Raw genomic sequence first — 12,321 nt, 5'->3', positions numbered from 1 at the left:
TTTCTCACCTCCTACTCATGCTCCAAGCTTTACCCAGATTTTCACTCCTTCAGATTCCAGAGAACTCCCCTAGCCTCCTCATACCAACCTAAGTGGGTTGTCCTCTTTTATTCTCTTATAGTAGTGTTTATTTCTTAACTAGATAGTTCAAAGCTATATATTTATTTTTGTGCTCTTTGTTTATTTACTTATTTATTTCTCTACTGTGAGAGCAAATGTCATTGCCCATTTTCATCACTGCTATATCTCCCAATACCTTGTACAATATGCCTGCCATATACTGGGTACTAAATAACTATTTGTAAAATGAATTAATAAAATAAAGGCTCTATGTGTCAGACTCAGTTGTATAATGGCAATTTCTGCAGTCACTGGAGGGAAATAGTCACATTAGTGCTTTATCAAAGGGCTCCAGTGTGCCTGTGGAGGGAAAGACTGGAGCAAAACGGGGAAGGGACACTAGTCAGAAGATTATTTCGGCATCATAGGAAAGAGATGGGAACAGCAGACACATTCAGCCGTATGTAACCAGCTCTGTGCCTGACAACAAATAACCCAAGAATGTCTGGAAAGTGAAGGAATGGAGGGCTGAATGAGTACTCATGGAAGAGAGTTTTTATACAGAGCAGAATTTAATAGTGCAAGAGCTCTCTGCATTTTCAAAGAGAGGAAAGGATGCAGAAAGTGTGCACAAGGGTATGATAGATTAATTTTGTTAAATTCACCACACCTTTTGCAGACATTAAGAATTTTATGAGAGTCCTCAGCTAGTGCATGTAGTGGAGGACAGCAGGTTAAGGCAGCTTGTGGCATTTTGTTTTCTTTCTTTGTTAGTAAAGGGAGAATTTAAATGAGTGTAACCTTTGATAATCTGGCAATTGTAAGAATCAACCTACCAAAGTTCAGGCAGTGTCAGATGCAGAGACACCCTTTCCAAACAGCTCATCTTCCCAGACCTTTCTCTGTCAAATGTCAAAGCCCAAATGAGTTTGTTTGGAAGGCAAATTACATGTCGCAAGCTGTCATTTTCCGTAGTGGGTGACTTCTATTTTGAATAATTAAATAATACAGCAACAAAAATACTCTGGTCTTCAAGTCTAAACATAAGGGTACATATATGTAAAACTGTCCCCCTAGTCCCTGGACATTGGAGGGTTCAGGGCTTGAATCAGACATCAATAGTAATCTACTCAGAATTAATCATTATTTAAGGACTGCAACCTGTTTGATGTACAGGCTGAGTCGTGAGCACAATTTTAATGGGACAATAAAAGAGAGAGAAATTATTTTTTTTCTGGAAGCGGAAGGGGAACAGGACAAGGTACTATGAAAGATTAAATTAATGGGTAGAGCTTGGCCTGTGAAACCAAAGGGAAATGGTTTCTGGAAAGGTGTGGCTGTCCTCATCTTCATTCTCACCCTTACCCTCCTCTTCTGTATCTGCACAATACAGCCCTCATGTACATCACGGTTTAATATTCAGAAAGCACAAAGTGAGTTGACCTGTTCTGCATGTAAGCAGAGAAGGTCTTACTACCATCCTTTAGCATATGAGGAAACTGAGGCTCAGAGAAATAAAGTGGTCCATTAGACAGCACAGCTGGTAAGGAAGGAAGTCCAGAGGGCAGTGTCAGGAATATCTCCAGTGTTCTGACATCTGCGAGACACTGTGTGGTAAGGAAGGCAGTAAAGAGTGTAGACTCACAGAGAGTATGCATATGCCCCAAATCATCAAAATTTACAGTAAATATGGAAAGCACTGTATATTAGGTAGACCTCAATAAAGATGGAAAAAAAGAACGAACTCTGTATCTAGATGTGTGGCCCTCAGCAACTCAAACTATATTGACTCCTCCCAACACTGCTTCCTGATTCAGGTGCTCAAATCTCTCACCTGGAACTCTCCAGCAGTCTGTTCACTGATCTCCCAGACTCCAGTCTGAAGCTCGCTCTTATCCATCCACCACCGTACAATGAAACTAATCATTCTAAAACATCTACTTGTCAAGATCAAATCATGCCCTTTTGTAACTCCCCATCTTCCCATAATCAAATCCTAGCCTCCCAAGCCCTACTCATAAAACCACCAAGATCTGGAACCATCTACTTTTGAACTTGGCTTCTCCCAAATTCTTTCAACTCCTGGAGCCCTAAGCTCTAGTTGTTCAATGAGTTAGAATGTGTAAAATGCTTAGAACAGGGTCTGGCACGTGGTAAGTACTATAAAAGTGTTAGCTACTATATTTCTATTACTTTTATTATTAGCATTCCTGTCTTATCAGCACCTGGATTTCCCAACAAGCATCATGTTCTCACCCTCCATGCATTTACACGTGCCTCTCCCTCATCTGGTTAACTCTAGATCTGAAAAACTTAGCTCAGATGTTGCTCCCTTTGGAAAAACTTTCTTGACTTCATCCAGAAGAAAGCGGTACCACGTAAAGTGCTCTGTGCTTCTCATATGGACACGTTTATCAGTTTGTATTGTAATTCTGTTATTTTTGTTTCTGGCCCATGCTTCTTCCCTGGCCAACAAAGAGTTGCAGTTTTCTCTATAACTGTACTTAGCATGGTGCTTGGCACAAAGTACATTCTCGGTATATGGTTGTTAATCTGTCAATGATGTGGCTGAGACCAAATGAGCAGCTCTAGATGTCTATTTCTTGAAGTATTGTGTTTGGAGATCTAAATATACTGTAAATGCCCTTCATTCTCTGTTCTTTTTTGAAAACATTAACTGTCGATAGGCTGGTGATTTATTCTCCTTAATTTTCAGCCACCATCTTCCACACCAGTTAGTAAGTATGTAATAAATGGCTGTGGCTCTGATCTTGTGGCTCCCTGGGGATGAGGGCAGGCTGGGTGGCTTGAGGAAGGGACTAAAATAGGGTAGCTCCAAAGAGTCCCCAAAGGGCCATTCCAGTTGATTAGGCTCTAAGTGTGAGGTAGAGCAACATGTGCAGCAGAGAAGGGAACTAGATTCTTCAGGACTGCAGCACACAGGCAGAAACACTCGCACACGTGGGCACACTCACAGTGCACATTCTCACATGCATACGCACGTGCACACTCACACACACACACACACACACACACACACACATTCACACCATACTTTAAAAGTCTTTGCCCAGCTTCTGCTTTCCAACATCTATTTCACAAATATTTTTGCAACCTATTCTGTGGACCAGCCACTGGGTGAAGAACCAGTAGTGAGCAAAACAGGATGCTGACCCTCATGGAGTTGGCAATCCTGTAGGGAGCCAAACCTGAAATAAGTAGTTGAGTCCAGAGATAAATGCTATGAGCTCATGATGATGATGAAGATGATGGCGATGATGGAATTAGTACTCATTTGTGTGTGCTTACTATAGAGGAGGCCCGGTACTAAGCGCATTATATGTATTTTCTTGTTTAATCTTGCTGATGATGGTATGAGATATATGCCACGATCCTGGTTAAAAAATGAGGAAACTGAGGCTCAGAGAAGTTATGTAACTTGATGAAGTTCAGCTGCGACTCCGAATTAAGTTTATTCTCTCCATAAACCAAGCTGAGAGGAGATGGGAGTTGAAGGGAAAGAAAAGAGAATGCAGAGTAAAGGGATTAGGAAAAGTGAAGGCACTTTTCTTCGGAAGGTAAGCAAGTTAGGAAATGCCAGGAAATCAGAGGTGCCCTTAGATCCTGTGGGTAGATGTATGTCTGGGGCATCCATTACAATGGCTGTTACCAGACCAAATGTGGGTGAAAGGGAAACACAGCCATCCAAGAATCCAGCCACATAGAGAAAAGGTCTGGGGTCAGGCATGCAAAGATGCCAGTGTGACCATGCCAACAGCAATGGTACAAGGAGAGAGACGTACCAGCACTGGGGGCTGGTGATTATTGGGGTTGGCAGAAGGGTTACCATCACGGTCCAGGGCACCACTTAGAAAACCTACTCACCATGGGTAGGTTTTTGATTTACATACAAATTGTTAAAATCCTGGGTTTTCATGGCAGCTCTTCCTAGATTTTTTAGATGGAGAAATGTGTAGGGACCAGAGACTTGTCTGGAGTCTGACAATATGAGTCTGACAATGAGTCAGTGGCAGAAAAATGACTAGGAGCACAATCCACATTGCTCTTTTCCTTTTCCTCTACAGGAGGAAGGGCTGCTTCTGCTCTGTGTTCTGGCCAGCATAGCCACGAGTCTCCATGGCTACATGCGGCTTGGCCCACAGTTGTATTCTCTCCTGTTTCCTCTGTTTTTGGATTTTTCACTATGCCTGCCTGCTGGTCACACCTGCTCAGGCTGTACCTGAGCTCCTGGTCCCAGCAGTACTTCTTGGAGTGGGCCTCTGGCCAAAGCAAAAGCCAGCCCTGTACCAGGGGGACTGGCCTTTAGGGCCCTGACTGGCAGGCCCTGGACATTCTCCCTCTTTCTCTGTCCATCCTTCCCTACCTTCTTGGCAGACCAGAAAGTCCCTGGTGAGAGAATCCAGCTCTGGGCCAGTGATGTTTTGCTAGGACAATACGTTCTGAAATTATATCTTCCTTAAAAAGTGTATGATGGTCAAAAGTATAGAAATCAAACTATAAACTACTGTTGTAGAGGAGGGTTATTTTCCAAAATAGCTAGAAAATAAATAAAATTCATATGTGTCTCTAATTTTAGAAAAAATCTTCTCCCACAATGTATTTTCAATATTTCATATATGCTCTTTGATTTTGATTTTCCTCCACAATTAAGTACAAAGCCAATTGGATTAAGGGCAATTAAGATCAGCAGTAATAAAACGATAAGAAGAACCACAAAACAACCAGGTATCATGTATTGAAGACTTGTGATATGATTGATATGTTGTTTAAATTTTCATGACAAATTCAGGATAAACATAATATTGTTCTAAATTTGCAGATGAGAAAACAGAGGCACCAACAGGCGGCATAGTTCACCCCAAATCACACAATTTCTGAGAGGCAGAACTGGAATTTAAATCTAGATCAGTTAACTTCTGAGCCTGCTCCTCTCCATCATAATTTATGTCAGTATCAGCATTAGAGTGCATTAGAATTACCTGGATTGCTTGGTGACACACAGATTTCTGGGCCCAGTCCTAGAGTTTCTGACTCAGTAGGTCTGGAGTGGGGCTGGAGAATTCGTATTTCAAATGAGTTCCCAGGTGATGCCGATGCTGCTGGTCGGGAAACTCTATTTTGAAAAGCACTGCCTTACAGGTGTCTAAATAGCATCTTTCATGATTATGTAATTTAATCCTCACATAATGTATGAGAAAGGAATTTTATTATAATCCCCATTTTGTAGAAGACAGAAAAAGCAATCTGTCGAAGGTCATCCAGCTAGTAAGTGATGGAGCCTAAATTCAAAGCAGCTGTCATTCAGAGCACACACACATACTGGACCGTTAGACTGGAGCAATTTCTAGCTTTTCCTCGATTGTATTACACTTATTATATCTCTGCTTTTGCTACAGGTAGCGGCACTTGCGTTTTTCCACTTTCCATTCACAATTATAAGACAGGAAGGACAAAATGCAATAAAAAAGGCAATCCCTTGGACAAACAAACCCTGCTATACAGAGAACATGGCAAAACTGCCCACTCTGAACTGTTGGCTGGCATGCAGTGCTACTAGGTGGTAGCTCAAAATGTAGAATGATCAACAAATGCGCAGAACTCCAAATTCAGTTTTATATACTGTTGAGTAAAGTTAAAAAATGGTAATAGGTGATTGTTTCTAATTGGCTTCTGTGTCTTGGTCCTCCTAAGCCCTGGGCATCAGCCAGACCACCACGCTCTCTGTGTGAGACTTGGTTCACAGGGCTAGCACCCACAGTTTGCACAAATGAGGCCCAATGTGACATCTCTCCCCAACCACAGACCCATTCCTACTATTGCACAAATCAACCAAACTCAGTGAAAGGAAACAAAAGTGGGGAGAGGCATTAAAAATTGCTAAGTGCTTACACTTGCTGTTGATCAGAAACTCTTAGCTGGTTGAAAATGATTAGGCGAAGCACATTTTTTACACACAGGGAAGAAGGTACGTCATTTTGAAATTATTCATTTTTGTTTTGTTGAAGAAGATTAGAGAAGAGGGAGTTTTATATTTTATTTTTTAAAGAATCAATTTTATTTATTTATTTATTTTTGGTTGTGTTGGGTCTTTGTTGCTGCACACGGGCTTTCTGAAGGTGTGATGGGGGGGGCTACTCTTCGTTGTGGTGTGCGGGCTTCTTATTGCAGTGGCTTCTCTTGTTGTGGAGCGCGGGATTTAGGCACATGGGCTTCAGTAGTTGTGGCACACAGACTCAGTAGTTGTGGCACACAGGCTTAGTTGCTCCGCAGCACGTGGGATCTTCCCGGACCAGGGATCAAACCTGGGTCCCCTGCATTGGCAGGCAGATTCTTAACCACTGCACCAACAGGGAAGTCCCAAGTTTTATATTTTAGTTTAGCCCTCTGTCTGGCCATGACAGAGAATCCTCCAGTCTCTCGGGCTTGGATTAAATGAGATCAAATGAAATCATGCTTCGTAAACTGTAAAGTGTAATGCCAGAGGGTGAGATTATTATGATGAAACACAGTGGAGTGAAATGGTCAATTTTATAGCTTTGAAGACAGATAAATTGAAGCTTAAATGCCAGCTATGCTAATAGCACTGTAATTTTAGAATGAAAATTGACCTCTCTGAGCCTCCTTTTTCTTAACTATAAAATAGAAATTATAATACTATTGCATGAATGTGATTGTGGGGTTGAATTGGGAAATAAAAGATGGTCAAAAAGGTATTATGACTGGATATTATTTGGGGTAATACTGGTTTGAACTTTTTTTAAAGGCAAGAAAAAAATATAACCTTAGTTAAAATTCTAAATAATTTATAAATTAAGCAGCTGCCTAATGGTATCAAAAGCATGGTTTTAAGACATCCGAAAGATTTAAAGTTATGTCCAATAGGCCCTCTCAGTCAGACTAAGGACTTCTCAGAATCTTAAGAGCATTATTTTTTTTTTCCACAACAATGCGTAGTCAAAGTAAAGAGAGGCATACAAAAAAGATTGTAGCTGTTGCTTCTATAAAATGAATTGGACATTTGATTCTACATTTCTACATTAATATGTGGAAAGCCCATAAAGTTTTTAAGGGAGTTGTATCAGGAATGGACCACCAGCTTGCATTAAAAGTGACTGAGATTGCTCTTGTTTCTAAAAAGCTTCCAAGCCCTCAACTTCCTATAGGCCAGAAATAGGCTAAAAAATTTACTTAGCTGTAAACAAAGGCTGTTTCTTACAAAACAGCAAGAACATCTCAGACAGTAAAGTTAATATCCCATGGGGAGAGTCAAGAGCTAAATGAAGTAATAGACTTGTTCAACAGAGCACTGGAAGTCCTAGCCACAGCAATCAGACAAGAAAAATAAGTAAAATGTATCTAAATTGGAAAGGAAGAAATAAAATTGTCACTGTTTGCAGATAACATAATACTATATATAGAAATCCTAAAGACTCTACCAAAAAACTATTAGAATTAATAAATTAATTAAGGTTGCAGGATACAAAAATAATATACAGAAATCTGTTGCAATTCTACATATTAACAATGTTCTACCAGGAAGAAAAATTAAGAAAATCCCATTTACAATTGCATCAAAAAGAATTAAATACCTAGGAATACATTTAATCAGGAGGTGAAAAACTCTGAAAAATATAAGACACTGATGAAAGAAATTGAAGATAACATAAATAAATGGAAAGATATAACATGCTCATGGAGTAAAAGAATTAATATTGTTAAAATTTCCATACTACCCAAAGCAACATGCAGATTCAATGCAATTCCCATCAAAATACAAATAGCATTTTTCACACGACTAGAACAAATAATCCTAGAACGTATATGGAGCCACAAAAGACCCAGAAAGCCAAAGCAATCCTGAGAAAGCAGAATAAAGCTGAAGGCATCACGCTCCCTGGTTTCAAACTATACTACTGATACAAAGCTACTGTGATCAAAACAGCATGAGCTGCTTTGATGTGCACCTGAAACTATCTCAACATTTTTAATCAGCTATACTCCAATATAAAATAAAAAGTTAGGGCTTCCCTGGTGGCGCAGTGGTTGAGAGGCCACCTGCCGATGCAGGGGACACGGGTTCGTGCCCCGGTCCGGGAAGATCCCACATGCGCGGAGCAGCTAGGCCCGTGAGCCATGACCATTGAGCCTGCGTGTCCGGAGCCTGTGCTCCGCAACGGGAGAGGCCACAACAGTGAGAGGCCCGCGTACCGCAAAAAAGTAAAAAATTAAAAGAATAAAAATAAAAAGTTAAAAATAAAAACAGTATGGTACTGGCACAAAAACAGACACACAGATCAAGGGAACAGAATAGAAAGCCTAGAAGTAAACCTGCACTTACATGGTCAATTAATCTAGGACAAAGGAAGCAAGAATATACAACAGGGAAAAGACTGCATCTTCAATAAATGGTGCTGGGAAAACTGACAGCTACATATGCAAAGTAATCAAACTGGACTACTTTCTCATACCATATATGAAAATAAACTCAAAATGGATTACAGACTTAAATGTAAGACACCATAAAACTCCTAGATGAAAAGATAAGCAGTATGCTCTTTGACACAGATCTTTGCAATTTTGGGAGGGGGCCTGTCTCCTCAGGCAAGGGCAACACATGCAAAAATAAACGGGACTACATCAAATTAAAAAGCTTTTGTACAGTGAAGGAAACCACCAACGAAATGGAAAGGCAACCTTCTGAATGGGAGAAGGTATTTGCAAATTATATTTCCAGTAAAGTGTTAATATTTAAATTATATAAAGAAGCTAAACAACTCAATATCAAAAACCCCAAACAATCTAATTTAAAAAGGGACAGTGGACCAGAATAGACATTTCTCCAAAGAAGACACACAAATGGGCAACAGACACATGAAAAGATGCCCAACATTATTAATCAGGAAATGCAAATCAAAACAACAATAAGATATCACCTCACTCCTGTCAGAATAGGTATCCTCAAAAAGAAAAAAAAGAAAAAATGTTGGCGAGGATGTGGAGAAAAGGGAACCCTTGTACACTGTTGGTAGGAACCCTTGTACACTGTTGGTAGCAACTTACAAATGTAAATTGCTGCATCTATTATGGAAAACAGTATGGAGGTTCCTCAAAAAACTAAAAATACAATTACCTTATGATCCAGCAGTTACACTCCTGGGTATATATCTGAAGAAAATGAAAATACTAATTCAAAAAGATACATGCACCCCAGTGTTCACAGCAGCATTATTTACAACAGCCAAGACATGGACTCAACCTAAGTGTCCATTGATAGATAAGTGGATGAAGAAGATGTGCTATATATGTACACAATGGAACATGACTCAACCATAAAAAAGAATAAAATCTTGCTATTTGTGACAACATGGATGGACCTAGACAATATAATGTTAAGTGAAATAAGTCAGACAGAGAAAGACAAATACCAAATGACCTCACTTTTATGTGGAATCTAAAACACAAACCAAACAAACAAACCAAACAAAACACAGATAGACTTATTTCTTATTTCACAGAGTGCAAACTGGTGGTTTCCAGAGGGGGAGGGAAGGTAGAGATTTGGGTGAAATAGGTAAAGGAGATTAAGAGGTACAAACTTCCAGGTTTACAATAAATAAGTCACAGGGATGTAATATACAGCATAAAGAAATACAGTCAGTAATACTGTAATAATTTGTATGGTGACAGATGGTTACTAGACTTATGGTGGTGAACACTTGTAGTGTATTTAAATGTCAAATCACTATGTTGTATTGAAACTAACAATATTGTATGTCAACTATCTATCAATAAAAATATAAAAAACAAACAAATAAATAAAGGGAGTGATGAATTTGGGAGCTACTCCTAGGAGTAAATGCAGGCCCTATTCAAAGAACAGTAACTATTCCTAAATTACAGGGTCCTGACAAAATTTACCTAAAACTGTGACAGATAAGGCACTTTCATTACTCTCCCTTTTATGTGGGATCATCCTTTGTTGTTATCCAACCTCTAGCTCACCATTGTATGTTGGGTCAGTGGGGGAAGACGCTGCCTTTTTAGGTCACAGGTTTTTAGATAAAGAGTGATAAACACAAAGATGTACCTGAGAAGTCTCAACCACATCTGGACCTGACTTAAATAATAAGATTCTAGAATTGGAGTCTGAGCCTATAATGGCTTTGGTCAGTGGCTCCTCCAATAGCTTCAGCAGAAAATAAAGGGAAAAGCCAACTATTTCTGGGAGAAGAGGATCTCTGATGGACACTTGCTGGCAGTCCTGTGGAAACAGATTGTGGGTCTATTTGTGTCTTGCTACAGTAAAACCTCCAGTATGGAGATCCCTCTGGGACTATCTTTCCATTTAGTAAAAGTTCCCAGATGGCTAAGGGTCTAACACATTAAGTTCCAAAGGGTTGTCTTTCAACAAATTTTAGAGCGATGCATTTCTGAGATGTATCATATGCTTCCCTGATTCCTGAAATAGCGAAGTCAGAACATTAAGTTTGTGTTTTCTTATGACTGTGCCTTACTTATACTGTTCCGTCTCCTAGAACAATCCATCTGATTTCCACCTATGAGAATCCTCCCCATCCACTAGAAGCTGCTGAAATACCACTTATTTCATGAAGAATTTCTTGATTTTTTTCTCCAACTAATTTAATAATAATATATAATTATCATGATAACAGCTATCATTTATTGAACGGTTACCATGCACTAATTACTTTGCCTAAATGACATACTTTTAAAAAAAGTCAAATAACTGTTGTCTTATTATTATTTGATCCACAGAGGTGATTTAGTAAACTACAGGATTTTTCAACTGAGGAAAATGAGGTTTAGAGATTTACTGAACCCGCAGAAGTCATAAACCAAATGGTGCCTGTACGTAAAAACAGTCAGGGAGAATCCCAAAATGTACTCCTTCCAAATCAGACTGCTTTCCATTCCACATATGAAGATCTGCCTGACCACAGGGAAAGGATGATATTCTTTTTCCTGTTCCCACCTCTCCTAGGATATTTCTCCTTTCCATTCTAGCAAACCTTGTGAGGCTATATAATGGAGGGATTTAAAAAGTCAGTCTCTGGAATGAGACTGGCTGGATTAAATGCTGACTGTCCCTTTTACTAGTTGTTACATCTTGGGCAAAGCACTCAATATCTCCACACTTCAGTCCTTACCTATAAAACAGGGACAAGAGTAACCTCCCTATAGAGCCGTTGTGATTAGTAAATGTATTAACCCATATGTGACACTATGCTGGGCACATAGTAAGAACTCAACAAATGTTAGCTATTATGGTCCTTCCCTCTTGTTCTCTCTACCATTCTCTCTTCTCTCCTTATGTTTTGAGTTTTTTTAAAAAAATAACAATTTGGCCTCGATTGATGAAGCTGAAAAGTAAATAAATAGCAGGTGCAAGTGGAAAGCAGGTGGAATTCACTCTGGGTTTCCCTTCCTGTTAGCTTTGGACACAGGTTTGCTGTTTGCGTAACGTGTTCTCTTCCTTCTCCCAAACAGCCCTGTATGGGTGGGGTCTCTGTTGGTTATTTAATTCACAAATTATTTCCAATTCTGTTTCCTCCAGGTATGCTACCTCATCCTTTCCCACTACATTAATATCAGTTGTCATTTATAGAGTACTTACTCTGTGTCACACATCCTCCATTCTCTCTTATATAATACTCACATGATCCCTAAGACATCAGTATTATTATTTCCTTTTCACAGATGAGGAAACTTGGATTTCATAGAGAAAATCTCATAAATTTCTGCTTGTGATCATTTAATAGTTATGTGACATTTTAAAAAAAGATGAGAGGCTTCAACTTGTATACAGAAATTTTTACCTTCTGAAATTCTCTCTTGTAGAAAACAGAGAAACCACCACTCTTCACTGGATATGTTTTTTTTTTTTTTTTTTTTTTTTTTTTTTAACATATACTCAGACTTTAATTTGTCTGGGAGCTCTGTGCTTCAGGAGTTTGGACTCTCCAACAATTTTGTGCCAGCAGTTTCTCATCCCAAAGCGATCCTTTAGTCACACTACAGACTTCTTCCTCGGATTTTACCTTGTCTGTTCTTAAGCATTTTTTTTTTTGGTGCGCGGGCCTCTCACTGTTGTGGCCTCTCCCATTGCGGAGCACAGGCTCCGGACGTGCAGGCTCAGCGGCCATGGCTCACGGGCCTAGCCGCTCTGTGGCATGTAGGATCTTCCCGGACCGGGGCATGAACCCGTGTCCCCTGCATCGG

Source organism: Lipotes vexillifer, unplaced genomic scaffold (genome assembly GCF_000442215.2).
Source record: "Lipotes vexillifer unplaced genomic scaffold, Lipotes_vexillifer_v1.1 scaffold230, whole genome shotgun sequence".
Classification (NCBI taxonomy): domain Eukaryota; kingdom Metazoa; phylum Chordata; class Mammalia; order Artiodactyla; family Lipotidae; genus Lipotes; species Lipotes vexillifer.
This window is presented reverse-complemented; position numbering follows the sequence as displayed.